Consider the following 17,257-nt stretch of genomic DNA (forward strand, 5'->3'; position numbering starts at 1 on the left):
GGGGCCCCCCAACCCAAAAAAAAAAAAAAAAAAAAAAAAAAAATTGAAAGGAATTTTAAACAAGTTGGTTTTGTAAATTTTTTTAAATAAATTTTTTATTTATGTATTTATTTATTTTTATCTTTGGCTGCGTTGGGTCTTCGTTGCAGTGTGCGGGCTTCTCATTGCGGTGGCTTCTCTTGTTGCGGAGCTCGGGCTCTAGGTGCATGGGCTTCAGTAGTTGTGGCACACGGGCTCAGTAGTTGTGCCCGCAGGCTCCAGAGCGCAGGCTCAGTACTTGTGCCGTATGGACTTAGTTGCTCTGAGGCGTGTGGGATCTTCCCAGACCAGGGATCGAATCCATGTCCCCTGCGTTGGCAGGCGGATTCTTAACCACTGCACCACCAGGGAAGTCCCAGTTTTGTAATATCTTTATTAACTGTATTTTTTAAAGCAGTATGTTAAAATCAAATGACACCAAAGGATACACCATGAAAAGCAGGTCTCTGTCCAACCTTAAACCCTTAGTTCCTCAGTTCTCAAAGGCAACTCATTTTACTCTTTTCTTATTTATTCTATCTACCTCAATGACATATAGACACATTGCCCTTTATAATACACAAATTAGAGCAAATTATACTATCAAATTTTCATTTTTTAACTTAACTGTGAACGTTGTGATCTTTTCTTATCACCTGACCAATATACAAATCTGTCTCATATCATTTTTCACAGCTTCATGGTATCACTCGGTATGAATAATACATAATTTATTTAAACACCTCCCTACTAATGAATTTGTACAATTAAGTTTTAAATTTGAATTCCTATTGTTATGCACATTTATTTAGAACATTTATTTTCTGCAAGACAAGTGTTTTCATTTCAAAAAGTAATAGTAGGGCTTCCCTGGTGGCGCAGTGGTGGAGAGTCCGCCTGCCGATGCAGGGGACACGGGTTTGTGCCCCGATCCGGGAAGATCCCACAAGCCGCGGAGTGGCTGGGCCCGTGAGCCATGGCCGCTGAGCCTGTGCGTCCGGAGCCTGTGCTCCGCAATGGGAGAGGCCACAACAGTGAGAGGCCCATGTACCGCAAAAAAAAAAAAAAAAAAAAAAAAGTAATAGTAAATACTTAGAGTATAAAATGGAATCTGGTTAGCAAATAAATTATAAAACATAGGAGCAGTTTCCCACATGAAAAGAGCTTAGAAGTTAGCACTCCAATCCTTACAAGAAGCTGAACAAACTGGAAATCACTGGACCCACCAGAGATCTGTCAACTTAAAGAAAAATGTACAACATGGGAGTTGTGAGTTTAAGTTTTATTCAGGGTCTTATAGAGGACTATAGACCAGGAGATGGCCACTCAGTAGCTCTGAGGAACTGCTCCAAAGAGGTAGGGGTGGTAAGGGAAGAGCCAGTATATATTGATATACGAATTTTTTGGCTTGGAAATACATGTAGTCAAGCATACATCTCGGTAAAAGATTATTGCCAATCACAAAGAACAGATATCTCAAGTTAATTATTTTAGTGCTTTTCTGTGTATGGGAAGATGCAAGAATCTGGGGTCATGGAAATTCTTCTTGAAATATGCATTTTAACTATCTAGGGGGCCACTTTTCCAAAGCCCAGAATGCCTCACCTCTTTTTTCTGTCCTCAATTCCCCTCAGGGCCCACTAGAAGACTGAGATTCAATCATAAAATTGTAGAATGGTTCCCCTGCCCCACAACTTACCACCACATTAATGGGAACCCAATATAATAATAGTAGATGACAGCTGAAAAGCTGCAAAGCACATACTCTATTTAAAGAAGAGTGCTTCAGGATACACAAAGAAAAACAAGGGAAAATAAGAAACAAAAGACTTGGAAGAACTCGGAACCTCTAGCACCTATACCTACAGCAAACTTTAAACACAGCCCAACTCCTAGGCAGATTAACACAAAACCTCAGACTAAAGGATTATTTATCTCAGTTCCCAATACCCAATGTCTGGCTTCCAAGAAAAGAAGTATAAGACATGCTAAAGAAATTGAATCAATAATTGAAACCGAGCAAGACTCTATGGGGCCCAGTGGGTACAAAAGCCTTTTTGCATTCCCCAGTTCTCGTAGAAAAAGGCCTTATGCTTCTAGGTTTTCCTTGAGTTCCAAAGAGCAAGCTCAAGCAGTTACTAATTAGGGAAATGAGGGAATGCAGGAACAAAGGAAAAGCAGTCACACAAGAAAAGTAATGATAGCTTAAGCAATAGTTCAGGGACAAAACAGAGTCCTAGTTCCTCCTCAAGGGATCTACATAACAATCTGACACATATCTTTAGGTTGCTCTGCAGAAAATAAGACCCCCCACCCAAGTGGAGGATGGTGACTACAGGCTGACCACAAGCACGTAGACCTTAGACTGGCTGGAACCAGAAGGCTGATGATGAAGATTCTTGAAACATTACGCTGTCACTTCACCACCAACTAATTAGAAGAAAGTCCACTATCTGATCACACACCTTGGAACCCTCACCACAATGTTGCCTTTTAAAACCCTTCCCTGAAAGCCTCAGGGAGTTTGGGTCTTTTGGCACTAGCTGACTGTTCTCCTTGCTTGGCAACCCTGCAATAAATGTTATACTTTCCTTTACCACAACCCAATGTCAGCAAATAGGCTTTGCTGTGCATCAGGCACGGAGATCCTAGTTTTCCTCTCTACAAAAACAAAAAGGCACAGAATAACCTTCCCTGCTGTGATTTCCATAGATGGATGCTTCTCTGGGAACCCTTTCCCCACCTCCACCCACACACCCGCCCCATAGAGCTACATGTTTCATTTCAGAATATCTTGCTTCCTCCACATGTTTCAGTGCTTTCCTACCACTATAGAATTATGAACTCCAAGAATAAAGTACACAAAAAGGGGGGTGGATAATGGGAGCAGACTGTGTGACATGGTGCTCCACAGTGTGCAACATGGGGTCTAGTAGTAGGTTTCCTTCTCCACCAGCCACCAGGGCATCAGCATCACCTGATGATGACTTTTCCGACTTTGTCATATAGGAAGATGAGGAGAGAATAGGAGAAGACACTGAGCCACAAGGTAGGTTTGAGAGGATACATCCTCAAGGCAACACCCACTCCAGGGCAGTAGAAAAGGAAAGCAGCAAGGGCCATCTCTCCAAAGAGGCCAAATCCCCTCCTGGAAGACTGAATTCCTCCTGGTCTTGCAGATGACCAAGTTGGCCCACTGTGCCACCAAGATACTGACAAAGAAGGCTGTGTGGCAGGTAAAAGCCAAGATTTTCCTCTGCTTGTAGGTCCACTGCGTTCCGCAGCTGTCCTCAACATCATTGTGGTCATCTCAGTCCCCTCAGACCCAGCAGGTGAATTGGGAGGAAGCTCTTCTCAGCCTAGGATCACAAAGTAAGTGAAGAAGCCCCCCAGGGCCTGGATCATACCAATCTGTCCATAGGCCATGCTGATCAGCTGCTTATTCACATGTTTGTCCATTTTGGGGTTTTCGAGCTGTCTCTTCACGATGTCACTCTGAGCTAGCTCATAAGCCAGAGAGGTGGCTGGAACCATGTCCATGCCCTAGTTAATGCAGAGGATGGTGATGGTCCTCAGGGGTAGTGGGATGTTTGTAATAATGAATATCAGGAAGGGGGTGTTCCAGATAATAAATATCTGGAATGTTCTGGTTATAGTGTAGGCAACAGATTTCTTCAAGTTATCAAAGATTAGACGACCTTCCTCTACTCCAGTCACAATTGAGGCAAAATTCTCATCCAAGGAGAATCATGTCAGTAGCTTACATAGACACTTCTGAGCCTGCAATTCCCATAGTAACCCCAGTGTCCACCTTCTTCAAAGCTGAGTCATTGACATCGTCACCAGTTACAGCCATGATAGTGCCCTCTCTCTGGCAGTCTTCCTGAACAATCAGCTTCTGTTGAGGAGAGGACCTGGGAAACACAATCTCAGTATGGTACTTCAAAATGTCATCCAGCTGCTGGAAAGTCGAGTCCTTCAGATCACTTCCATGTACCATGCAGGCACTGGCATTTCTTGGGTTCACCTGGCTCACTGGGATAATGAGGTAGGCAGAAATGTCTTCTATGGTTTCCTTGTCTTCTGAGAGGATGCCCACACCTTCGGCAATGGTTTTGGCTGTGACTGGATGGTCTTTGGTAACAAATACATAATCTTTCAAAATAAGAAAAGAAGCACTGACTGAGATGGTTGCACTGGATTATGCTACATACCCCAAACTGAATAAATGCCGAGGAAACACGCATAAGCAGAGCATAGTCAAAATGCTGAAAAACAAAGAAATAATGAATTCTTTAAAAAGTTGGAGAAAGGGATATATTATGAACATGGGAACACAAATTCAAAAGGCCATGGACTTCTCATCAGAAACTAAATGGGCATGTAGTATTATTTCCATATGGATTTAATTTGCATTTCCTACTGATTGATGGTATTGAGCATATAGCTCTGAGTGGATTACCTATTCATATATCTTCTTTTATAAATTCTGTGAAATCTTTTTCCCATTTTTATTGAGTTTATTGTCTTATCTTTGAGAATGAAGATTTCTATATATCTTCTGGATACAAGTCCTTTGCTAGATACTATGTATTATTAAAATAGTTTCTCCAAGTCTGTGATTTGTTTTATCATTTAACTGTGCCTTTGTAAGAGAAGTTTATAGTTTTTGTGATGTCAAATTTATTAATTCCCTTTCCTGGTTTAGACCTATTTTGTTCTATCTAAATATTTGCCCGTCCCAATGTTGTAAAGATTTTCTCTTATTTCTTCTGGAAAAAAACTATAGTTTTAGTTTTTATGATACATTATAATATTTAGGCTTATAATCCATTTTAAGTAGTTTTATGTGGCATGAGGAAATGGTCAAGGTTCATTTTGGTTCATCATCATTTTTTGAAAAAACTCTACTTTCCCCACTAAATTACCTTGGCTCTTTTGTCAAAAGGCTATTGGCCATATTTTGAGGATTTGTTTCTAGGTTCTCTCTTATGTGTCTTTATTGATCTATATGTCAATCCTTATGCCAATACCAGTATCAAAATTTCTTTAGATTTATACTAAGCCTCGAAATTAATTAGTGAAATCCTCCAATGTTGTTCTTTTTCAGAATTGTACTGGCTATTCTAGCTCCTTTGAATATTCATCTAGGTTTTATATTCAGCTTTCAGCTTCCCAATTTCTATAAAAATAAATAAATTAATAAATTTAAGAAGACTGCAGAGGTTTTGACTGGGATTACATTAAAATTACAGATCAATCTGGGGAGAACCACAATCTTAATAATATTGAGTCTCCCCGTTCACAAACATGGTTTCTCTCTCCATTTATTTACATCTTTTTAAAATTTCTCTTGGCAACATTTTGAAATTTTCATTATCAAGTCTTGTACAAATTTTATTGAATTTATCTATAACTAGTTCATGACTTGTATGCTATTAACAGTATTTTTATTTTCCAATAGTTTATATCATATATAGAATAAAATTTTTATATTGAGTTCTTTACTCACTCACTTGTGAGTTCTAGTATCTGCGTTTGTAGCTGCCTTAAAATTTTCATCATACATATTTATGGCATCTTCCTTTAGATCCTTGAACATATAGGGTATATTAATGACAGGTTTTTTGTTAATGTCCTTGTCTTCTTATTCCATCATCTCCATCAATTCTTGGCATGTTTCTCTTTACTTATTTTTCTCCGGGTTACAGGTCGTATTCTCCTCTTCACATGACCAGCAAAAATTTTTATTGGATACTGAATGCTATGAACTTTATATTATTAAATGCTAGATTTTATTGTATTCACATAGAAGGTAGTTAGATTATTTGGAGATTAGGTTTATCCTTCCAAAGTTTATTTTTAAACCTATTCAGAGTGGGTCTAGAATACCCCTGAGGTTAAAGTAACCATTTTAATGTGTTCTATGGTCTCTGCCCAATGCCCTATGTATTTAATGAGGTCTTCCCACTTCAGTTGGAACAACCAGCGTGTTCCCTATACCTATACAAGCTCTGGGCATTGTTCACCTTAAAGATTTCCAGTAATTGCTCTTTCTTCACAAGTTGTTCTTGTCTAGCTCTTTCAGGTTTTACCCTACACATGTGTAGAGTTCTCATCCAAAGATGCATGAAAACAATTATCCACATTTCTGGAGTTCTTTCTATGTATTTCTTCCTCATCTTGGGTCTTTTCCTCAGCAATTCCAGACTCTGTCCTCCCTGAACTTTGCTCTCTGTCATTTCTCTTGTTACAGGAGATTGCTAGAGTCTATCAGAGGTTCATCGCCCTGGCCTGCAGTCCAGAAATATCTTCAAAAATTTTTTTACGTATTTTTTCCTTGTAATGGTAGGGTTCATCTCATTTGTTTCCCTCCTTTCCCTCTTCTCAGAGATTGTAATCCTGTCCTGTCTGTTATCTTATGTATAAAAGCAGATGCTTTTATAGTAACTCTAATTTACAGATGTTCACAACAGGAGATCAGTTCTGTAACAGTTTGCTCTCTTATGCTAGCTTTTACTGACTTCGGTCAACCTCTTGTTTTTACTAGATTTGATTATATCCATCTTTAATATATTGAAATGACACAATATTTCTACCTTTCTCAAGGTATTTAGGAATGATTAAAGACACTGAAATTAGAATCATGGCAGATTTTTAAAAGGGTACTTTCCCTGAGTGAATAATTTTTAGCTTAAAAAAGTCATGGTCTGATACTTTACACAGTCTTAATGTTTATTTTATCTGAGAATGTTAGATTCTTAGGCATTACAGGTAATTTCCTTCTCCTCTCACACCCACACTCTGGGTTTAATGCCTAACTTCTATAAGATGCTTTGCATTTTCTACTTTCTCTATGGTATTCCTTTACCTACATTCTGCCCCCATGCAGCCATGTAATCTAGTGATGGGTTTATAAGTATCTTGAGAACCATTAGCATCCTCCACCTACTAGAAGATTATAGAAAAACCATCCATGAAGAATACTTATCCCAGAAATTGTTTGGTTTATCTTTTGATATGGGGAGTTGAGCTGTTTTCCTTCCACATACCAGGAACTGAAGATACAATTATAAGCAAAAACAGGGTCCTTCCTTTTGTGGAAATTATACTCTAATGTAAAAAATGCATTAATTATCATACAAATAAATGTATATTTGGAAGCAGTTACAATTGTTATAAGGAGAAGGAAAAGTGTACTATGAGACATTAAAACAGGAAACCCAGTCCAGTTTAGGGAACTCAGGGAAACCTCAGTGAAATAACCACTGACATGAAATCTAAGGCTTGAGTAGGAATTACATACATAGACAAAGGTAATGGTAGGGAGATGGGGTGAGAGAGTTGTTCAGGTAAAGGGAATACCGTATCGAGGGCCTAGGTTAGAAGGAGCATGGCACATTTAAACAATATGAAGAAGGCCAGTATCGCTGACACTGGACCATGAGGTTATGCTGGTGAAATAGGCAGGAACCTGGCAGTTTATGTTAAAGATATTAGTCCTTACCTTAAAATAACAGGAAAATTATTTCAGCGTTTTTAAGCGGGATAGTGATTTGATTAATCTAAGTTATAAAAAGATTATCATGATTTCAGTATGAGAGAGAGATTGAAAAGATGCAAAAATGATGGAAAGAGACTAGTTACAATGTTACTGCAGTAGCCTTGACATGAAGTAATGGGAACATGAACTCAAGACCTAACAGTGAAAAGAGAAAGCAGCAGATGGATTCAAAAGATGTCAGGAGATAAAATCAACAAGATGTGAGTTGTTATTACACACGAGAATTTTAAAAAGATCAAGGAAGAGAGAATGATGATTTCTGGGATTAACCAGGTGATGGTGTCACTTACCAAGAAGGAAAAAAATGAAAAAACAGGGTTATGGTGTTCGGGGAGAAGAATGAGTGAAGGCTGTGAGTCCAGTTTGGCTGTGCTGAGTTGAGGATGTCCTTGATGCGTCGAATTGTAGATGCCGGGTAGACAGCTGAGTATGCGGAGCTAGAGCTCAGAAAAGAGGTTAACAAAATGGCAAATGTAGATGAGTTTGCCAATGGACACAAAACAAAGTATCTGGAGGACACTACAGTAAGCCACCCAGATCCCCTTTTAGTGAACTACTCTTTGCCCCTACTGCTCAGAGTACCATTGGCTGAGAGCCTGTCAGCTGCTTCAGGAGTTATTTTATCTGCAAAGATCACGTCATACCTATTTCCAGGTTGGCCGAAAAATATCTGAAGGACTATAAAGCCCAGAGAATCATGGCCCAACCCAGAAAAACGGAAGAGCCATTCCAGTTTCACAGTCCCCCAAATTGTTTTTGTTTGTTTGTTTTTTTGAACACCTTTATTGGAGTATAATTGCATTACAATGGTGTGTTAGTTTCTGCTTTATAACAAACTGAATCAGCTAGAGAGTCCCCCATATTGTTGACTGAGCCTGTGACTATGACACCGAGCAGGGTTCTTGGCCTTCCCCAATCAATAGAAATTGACTAGAGGCCAAAAAAGAAGTTCAGAAAAGGCTTTACTGGGGGCCCTGCTGCAGTAAGAAGAAGGAGAACAAGTAACAGGTTCCCCTGCTCACTTGCTCCGTGAGGAAGTTGAGCTTGTTCCTTATATGGGGTGAGGGTAGGGATGTGTCCAGGGGTGGGGCTAGAGGGGTGGCTTAGGTGTTTGCTCACCCCTCTGGTGGTGTTGTGTGCAGTACCCTGCTTTTGCTCCCGACCCGCCGTTCTGCTCCAGGCTCTTCAAAATTGGCAGTTGGGGGAAGAGCTACAAGATGGCGGAAGAGTAAGACACGGAGATCACCTTCCTCCCCACAAATACATCAGAAATACATCTACATGTGGAACAACTCCTACAGAAAACCAACTGAACGCTGGCAGAAGACCTCAGACCTCCCAACAGGCAAGAAACTCCCCACGTAGCTGGGTAGGGAAAAAGAAAAAGGAATAAACAGAGACGAAAGAGTAGGGACGGGACCTGCACCAGTGGGAGGGAGCTGTGAAGGAGAAAAGGTTTCCACACACTAGGAAGCCCCTTCGTGGGCGGAGACTGTGGGTGGCGGAGGGGGGAAGCTTCGCAGCCATGGAGGAGAGCATAGCAACAGGGGTGCGGAGGGCAAAGCGGAGAGATTCCCGCACAGAGGATCCGTGCTGACCACACTCACCAGCCCAAGAGGCTTGTCTGCTCACCCGCCGGGGCGGGCGGGGCCTGGAGTTGAGGCTCGGGCATTGGTCGGAGCGCAGGGAGAGGACTGGGGTTGGCGGCGTGAACACAGCCTGAATCGGCTAGTGCGCCACGGCTGGCTGCGAGGGAGTCCGGGAAAAGGTCTGGAGCTGCCGAAGAGACAAGAGACTTTTTCTTCCCTCTTTGTTTCCTGGTGCGCGAGGAGAGGGGATTAAGAGCGCTGCTTAAAGGAGCTCCAGAGACGGGCGTGAACTGCGGCTAAAAGCGCGGACCCCAGAGACGGGCATGAGACTCTAAGGCTGCTGCTGCCACCACCAAGAAGCCTGTGTGCGAGCACAGGTCACTATCCATGCTGCACCTTCCGGGAGCCTGTGCAGCCCGCCACTGCCAGGGTCCCGGGATCCCGGAACGACTTCCCCGGGAGAACGCGCGGCGCGCCTCAGGCTGGTGCAACGTCATGCCGGCCTCTGCCGCCGCAGGCTCACCCCACATTCCGTACCCTTCCATCCCCGCGGCTTGAGTGAGCCAGAGACCCCGAATCAGCTGCTCCTCTAACCCCGTCCTGTCTTGAGTGAAGAACAGATGCCCTCAGGTGACCTGCACGCAGAGGTGGGTCCAAATCCAAAGCTGAACCCCAGTAGCTGTGCGAACAAAGAAGAGAAAGGGAAATCTCTCCATGCAGGCTCAGGAGCACTGAATTAAACCTCCACAATCAACTTGCTGTACCCTGCATCTGTGGAATACATGAATAGACAACGAATCATCCCAAATTCAGGAGGTGGACTTTGGGAGCAACAATACATATATTTTTTTCCCTTTTTCTCATTTTCTGAGTGTGTATGTGTATGCTTCTGTGTGTGATTTTGTCTGTATAGCTTTGCTTTTAGCATTTGTCCTAGGGCTCTGTCTGTCCGTTTTTTTGTTTGTTTGTTTTTTGCTTTTTTTAGCATAGGTTTTAGCACTTGTTATCATTGGTGGATTTGTTTTTTGGTTTGGTTGCTCTCTTCTCTCTTTCTTCTTTTTATTTTTTTCATTTTTATTACTTAAATTTTTTTAATAATTATTTTTTATTTTAATAGCTTCATTTTATTTTATTTTACTTTATTTTATTTTATCTTCTTCTTCCTTTTTTTATCCCTTTTATTCTGAGCCGTGTGGAGGACAGGCTCTTGGTGCTCCAGCCAGGAGTAAGGACTGTGCCTCTGAGGTGGCAGAGCCAAATTCAGGACACTGGTCCACAAGAGACCTCCCAGCTCCACGTAATATCAAACAGCAAAAATCTCCCAGAGATCTCCATCTCAACACCAGCACCCAGCTTCACTCAACGACCAGCAAGCTACAGTGCTGGACATCCTATGCCAAACAACTAGCAAGACAGGAACACAGCCCCATCCATTAGCAAACAGGCTGCCTAAAATCACAGTAAGGCCACAGAAACCCCAAAACACACCACCAGATGTGGACCTGCCCACCAGAAAGACGAGATCCAGCCTCATCCACCAGAACACAGGTACTAGTCACCTCCACCAGGAAGTCTACACAACCCAGTGAACCAGCCTTAGCCACTGGGGACAGACACCAAAAACAATGAGACCTACGAACCTGCAGCCTGTGAAAAGGAGACCCCAAACACAGTAAGATAAGCAAAATGAGAAGACAGAGAAACACACAGCAGATGAAGGCAAAAGTCAAAAACCCACCAGACCTAACAGAAGAAGAAATAGGCAGTCTGCCTGAAAAAGAATTCGGAATAATGCCAGTAAAGATGATCCAAAATCTTCAAAATAGAATGGAGAAAATAAAAGAAACGTTTAACAAGGACCTAGAAGAACTAAAGAGCAAACAAACAATGATGAACAACACAATAAATGAAATTAAAAATTCTCTAGAAGGGATCAATAACAGAATAACTGAGGCAGAGGAACAGATAAGTGACCTGGAAGATAAAATAGTGGAAAAAATACTGCAGAGCAGAATAAAGAAAAAATAATGAAAAGAATTGAGGACAGTCTCAGAGACCTCTGGGACAACATTAAATGCACCAACATTCGAATTATAGGGATCCCAGAAGAAGAAGAGAAAGAGAAAGGGACTGAGAAAATATTTGAAGAGATTATAGTTGAAAACTTCCCTAATATGGGAAGGGAAATAGTTAATCAAGTCCAGGAAGCACAGAGAGTCCCATACAGGATAAATCCAAGGAGAAACATGCCAAGACACATATTAATCAAACTATCAAAAATTAAATACAAAGAAAAAATATTAAAAGCAGCAAGGGAAAAACAACAAATAACACACAAGGGAATCCCCATAAGGTTAACAGCTTATCTTTCAGCAGAAACTCTGCAATCCAGAAGGGAGTGGCAGGACATATTTAAATTGATGAAGGAGAAAAACCTAAAACCAAGATTAATGATGTTGAGCATTCTTTCATGTGTTTGTTGGCAATCTGTATATTTGCCCCAGAACTGCAACCCAACTGCGCATGAATGCAGTTCTTTTCAGTTCCATATAGTTTCTTTGTATTTTGTTGCTCAAGGAGAAGTTTGTCCAGGAGCTAGCATTGCCACACTACAGCAAAGGGTCTCGGGTCCCAACCTGTCTCAGCTTTCATCACAGATCTGCTTTTCCCTCAACTAAACATGATGTCCTTCTCCTGTCCACAGGTGTTGATCCCAAGAACACTCCTTAGCAAATACAGCACATGCTAATCCTGGGGAAACCAACCTTAGAGTGGAAATGGAAAGAGGTCTAGGACTGAGCCTTAATTAGTCCAAATATTTAGTCCCCCTTAAGGGAAGAGGAACCATAAAGAAGATAGTGACAATAGAACCAAATGAATACAAGTAGAAGTAGGCAAGAATGGTTGCCACAGATGCAAAGAAGAAGTTAAAGTATCAATTAAAATGTGAACTGAAAAATAATATTTATCTGGCTTAGAGGTTTTGCTTTTTTTTTCATAACAGTTTGGAAAACTGTGGGCTGAGGAGGGAATGGGATGTGCAGGGAAAAAAAGATGGTGAATGTAGGCAATTCCCCTGAGAAATTTTTCTTTGAGTAGAAGGAGAGAAATAAGGCTGATGGTGGTTGGCAGAGGTCAGGAAGGTTGTTTCGGTTCTTGAGAGAGATTTATGTTTGTTCACTTATTTATAGAAAGGAGCCAGTTGAATAGAAGTTAAACTTTTAGAAGTGGTATAGAGAGGGCAATATAATAAGATGTTATATTGGGGGTGCTTGAAAGATAAAAATGAAACAAAGAAGGTAAATACAATAATGGGGCTGACTTCAGAATTCAGTGGAGTAGTGGAGTGACAGCAAGATAGGACTCTCCGAAGCCAGTTTGTTTTTTTAAATCAAACTTCAGTGTATGTAATAGTCATTAGGGGACTTGTTGAAAATGGAGAGTCTGGGATCTTTCTCCGAGACTTGGATTCAGTAGTAATGCATTGGGGACCAGAAATCTGTACTTATGAAGCTCTCAAGTGATTCTGCACGAATAGTCATGGATCATGTGAGGAGAACACGGGCATTGGAGGTGCACCTCATGAGTGTCTTGATGGCTCTCTGTTGAAGTAGAAAGAGATAACATATGCGTGTGAGGAAGAAATCCAAATATTATCAGCACCAGAGCCCAAGGGTGGACAATAGAGTTTTCTTAGGAAATCAGCTCCCTAAGGAAGTAGAAGGTAAGGCCCAGAGGCCTTGAGAACTGGAAATATAATGGAATAAAGAGAGAAAGAAAAAGGTACATTGATATGCCAGAGCAATGACCAAGAAGGGAGGAAGTGGGTGGGGAGAGACAGCGTGACTTTTCAAGTGGTAAGCACTTAGGGAAAATGTGGCCACTGAAAAATTAAGGAACAGTGATGGAAAGACTTTTAAGACCTGAGCTGTTAGTTGATTCTAACTTGTTTGTGTTGCTGCTATTATGAAAATACCCTCTCACTCTCCAGACCTTCTTTAAAACCTGACTTATCTACAAGAGATATAATGGTGATTAAAGGAATGAGTAGCTGAAGTGAAGTGTGAGCTCCTCTCCCGGGTTTCTCCATGATGTCTGGGTGGTCAGACCATGATTTGAGTCAATGGTCAGTGGTCTACAGGACAAGAAAACGCAGTCAAATAGCGGTTACTCCATGGAAACAACTCAGGTGTCACTGAGAGATAACCTTGCTTTTTCCACAATATTAGAAAGCTAATAAGTCGATTACATATTTCTTCATCCATTTGACAAACATGGACTATAAGTCAATGATGTTCTGTATGTAATAGATTTTAAAAGAGTGCAAAAGTAGCCACGGTCCCTTTCCTCATGCATTTTGCAGTACGGTAAGGAAGATAAAAGTAAATTTAATAATCCCACAAATATAATTGCAACTTTTTGAGGTCCTGGGGAGATAAGATGCATGCCACTGTAAGAGTCATTAATAAGGGAAAGTAATTTAATGTGGGAGGTGAGATCAATTTTCCGGAAAATTAACTGGATGTTGAAGGATGAGTAAGAGTTAATGGGCTTAATAATATCTTATCACAGTGTCATCAAGAGGATTAACCGAAACACTGTATGAAAAGCCTCAGGACATGGCATATTTCCTTGATTTTGAGATGGATGGTATGAATAGAAAGACACATTTATTTAACAACAGCTTTGTGGGGGATAAAGAATCATGACTACTTAGATGTACACATTTAGTGTAAGGTGCTGCTTCACTTCTGAAATATTAAAAGGTTAACCCCCTGGAGACTGAGGCACAGTATTCTTTATATTCCAAGCCTAGCGTAGTGCCTGCCACCTAGAAGATACTCAACAAACGTTTGTAAAATAAATTACTATCTGCCCCTCTTCTGCCTCTCTTTCATCCTTCTTTTCTCTCGGGAGTTACTATCATTTCTCTTGTCAGGTACACTGATATTTAAAGATGTATGTATTTCTCCTTCACAGAGTATTTTTGTTTTGAAAGATGCTATGAACAAGATAATGATCACACTTAAGAAATGAATGCTTAATAATGGAATTTTAGGCATTTCTACCCAGGTGTTTTGAGGTGAGGGCCTTCCCAGAGATCTTGGAATTTGAACATGTAAAAAGCAACTTGTATTAAGGCACAATGACAGAATTTTGTTTGTTTGTTTTAATAATTTACTTAACACCATAATAGTTCATATTTTGAACAAGTCTCTGTCCAATACAGGTGGACAGGGTCGTGCTCTGTTACATGCAGGGATCTCTTTCCATCTTTTGTGGCTCTGCCCTCTTCTGGGTTCTTGCAGTCCTCTCTATTCAGGAATAGGATGTAGAAAGATGGAGTGATATTTATGGTGGAGATATTTAAGGGTGAGGCTGGGCCTTTAGAAGCCTCTGACTGCCAGTCAGCAAGAAATTGTGGCCCTAAGTCTTACAATTACAAAGAAATAAATTCTGCAACAACATGAGTGACCTCAGAAGTAGATGCCTCACCAGTTGAGCCTTCAGATGAAAACACAGTCTAACTCACACTTGGATTGCAGCCAGGTGAGACCCTGAGCTGAAGATCCAGTTAAGCCAAGCCTGGATTCCTAAACCACAGAGACTGTGAGATCATAAATGTGCATGGGTTAAGCAGCCACGTTAGTGGTAGTTTGTTATGTACAAATAGGAAATCAACACAGGAACATCATTTGTCCCTCTGCCTGAGCTGTGCAGCTACAACACGGATTGGTAATCCAAAGCCTTAAAACTTGACTGTTCAAGGTGGATTTGGAAATGGACAACACACACATCAACGTAAGTGTCAATTTTGTTTCCCAGTCCTCTAGAAAGGGACCTCCCTGTATGTGCTATGCTAATCATCCTCCCACACTGATAATGTTTTCCTCTTGTCAGATTTACTAGGTAAACACTCCGCTTTCTTATCTGTGCCATTACTGAAATACATTTACAATCCTTATTGGATTGTAAATTTGTAATTCATTCCAAACTTGACACAGATGAATCATGAAAAAAGAAGATGGTAAAATGAACAGAAATAAGCACAATTCTTATGCAAATTCCTAAGGAGCAGAACAGCATGGGGCCTTGTGGCTGCCAACCCCATACACCCTTGGCTGCTGGGCTGAGGAGAACTTGGCTCCAGTCGCCTCTCCCTGGCCAGAATATCAGGTCCTTGGGGAATAAAGAAATGCTCAGAAGCAGCCCTGAGTAGAGCTTTGAACTGCTGGACTCTTCAGCCACCCGGAACAACTGACAGATGGAGCAGTTATGGAGCCAGGTGGTGAGGCTGAGTTGCAATCTAGATGCCCGCCCATCAGCCCATCCTTCTGTTGCTCTGGGATGTCCCACAGGAACCCATGCGGCAGCAGGGAATCGAAAGGATGGGAAACACCTTAGCAATAGTTTCTAAGCAGCCCAATGCACAGCCAGCATTTGGGAATATAACCGACTATCTCCCTTGCTTTGAAAAAAAAAAAAAAAAATCAGGTCCTTCCCATAATAGGGAGAGGGAGCCTCCCTGGACTGTGGAGGAGGAGCTGGCCATATGCTGGCTTCATCCTATAGGCAGGATTATATAAACTCCCCACAGAGGCCCATCAAATCTCCATCTCATCCAAATAAAAGGAATCGAAACAGCTTTCATGCATCTCTCTGCTCAAAAAACAAAGAATTTTGGTAGCTAGTCAACATCATCTTATCCACATCTATCAACACAAATCCCAGCTTTAGTTTTTCTCACTCACCAAAACATAAATCCAATCTTTTTTTCCTATACATTATACCTCATTCATTCACTTTCCCTCATCTTCAAGTTTGCAAAGAGTAGAAATTCTCACACACACCTGCCATTTGAAAATATATATTCCTAGGATGGAAAGGCAAAATTTAGAGAGTGGAAACATATTAAAAAGTTCAACCTGAGAAAAATATACCTGCCAATGTACCAGTGCAGATAAACTGGGTATAAAAAACTAAAAATAGTTCCTGAGGGAAAAAAAAATCACCCCCATCTGCAAATCAAATCAGCAAATACTCATTGAGCACCCACTATATTCAAGACATTAAGCTTGATGTTAAAGAAAATATAAATGTCTTAAAATTACTATTTCCTTCCCTACATGTTTACCATTTGTTTCGGGAGATAAGGGAAAGAGATTAGAATGACACCATAGTATATACATTGTAGAATGTCACCCTCATTTCACATTTATAATCATTTTCCATGTCTATAAAATGAAAAACACACCTTTTCCAGGGGCTGACGCAGTACAGGTATAGCTCTGAGATACTGCAGGTTCAAGCAAATAACCCAAAAAAGCGAGTCGCCTGAATTTTTTGGTTTCCCAATGCATATAAAAGTTATGTTTACACTATAATGTAGTCAATTAAGTATGCATTAGCATTATGTCTAAAATATATATACATAGCTTAATTTAAAAACACTTTATTGGGCTTCCCTGGTGGCGCAGTGGTTGAGAGTCCGCCTGCCGATGCAGGGGACATGGGTTCATGCCCCGGTCCGGGAAGATCCCACATGCCGCGGAGCGCCTGGACCGCAGAGCCTGCGCGTCCGGAGCCTGTGCTCCGCAACAGGAGAGGCCACAACAGTGAGAAGCCCGCGTATCGTAAAAACAAAACAAAACAAAACAAAAATACTTTATTGCAGAAAACTGCTAACCATCGTCTGAGCCTTCAGCTAGTTCTAATCTTTTTCAATAGCGACATCAAAGGTCACTGATCACATATCACCATAGCAAATATAATAATAAAGGAAAAGTTTGACATATTGAGAGAGTTACCAAAATGCGAAACAGAGACATGAAGTGAACAAATGTTGGAAAAATGACACTGACAGACTTGCTCAATTCAAGGTTGCCACAAACCTTCAATTTGTAAAAAAAAATGCAGTACCTGTGAAACACAGTAAAGCAAAGTCTAATAAAACAAGGTATGCCTGCACAGGAATGTTTTTCTCCTTTAAGGCAGAGAAGGAGGGTATGAGGCAGCAACCCCTACTTAGGTAGCAGGCAGTAATTATATAGATGGGCTTGTTACGAACTGCCTGAGTTCAGATCTC

General features: G+C 41.0%; 1 pseudogene; it reads right to left on the reverse strand.

Annotated features, from left to right (window-relative positions):
* Positions 1-2,947: 2,947 nt before the first annotated feature.
* The window catches only part of LOC112401451 (sodium/potassium-transporting ATPase subunit alpha-1-like), a 67,038-nt pseudogene continuing 52,728 nt past the window's right edge, over positions 2,948-17,257 (reverse strand).

Source organism: Neophocaena asiaeorientalis, unplaced genomic scaffold (genome assembly GCF_003031525.2).
Source record: "Neophocaena asiaeorientalis asiaeorientalis breed wild unplaced genomic scaffold, Neophocaena_asiaeorientalis_V1.1 scaffold429, whole genome shotgun sequence".
NCBI lineage: Eukaryota > Metazoa > Chordata > Mammalia > Artiodactyla > Phocoenidae > Neophocaena > Neophocaena asiaeorientalis.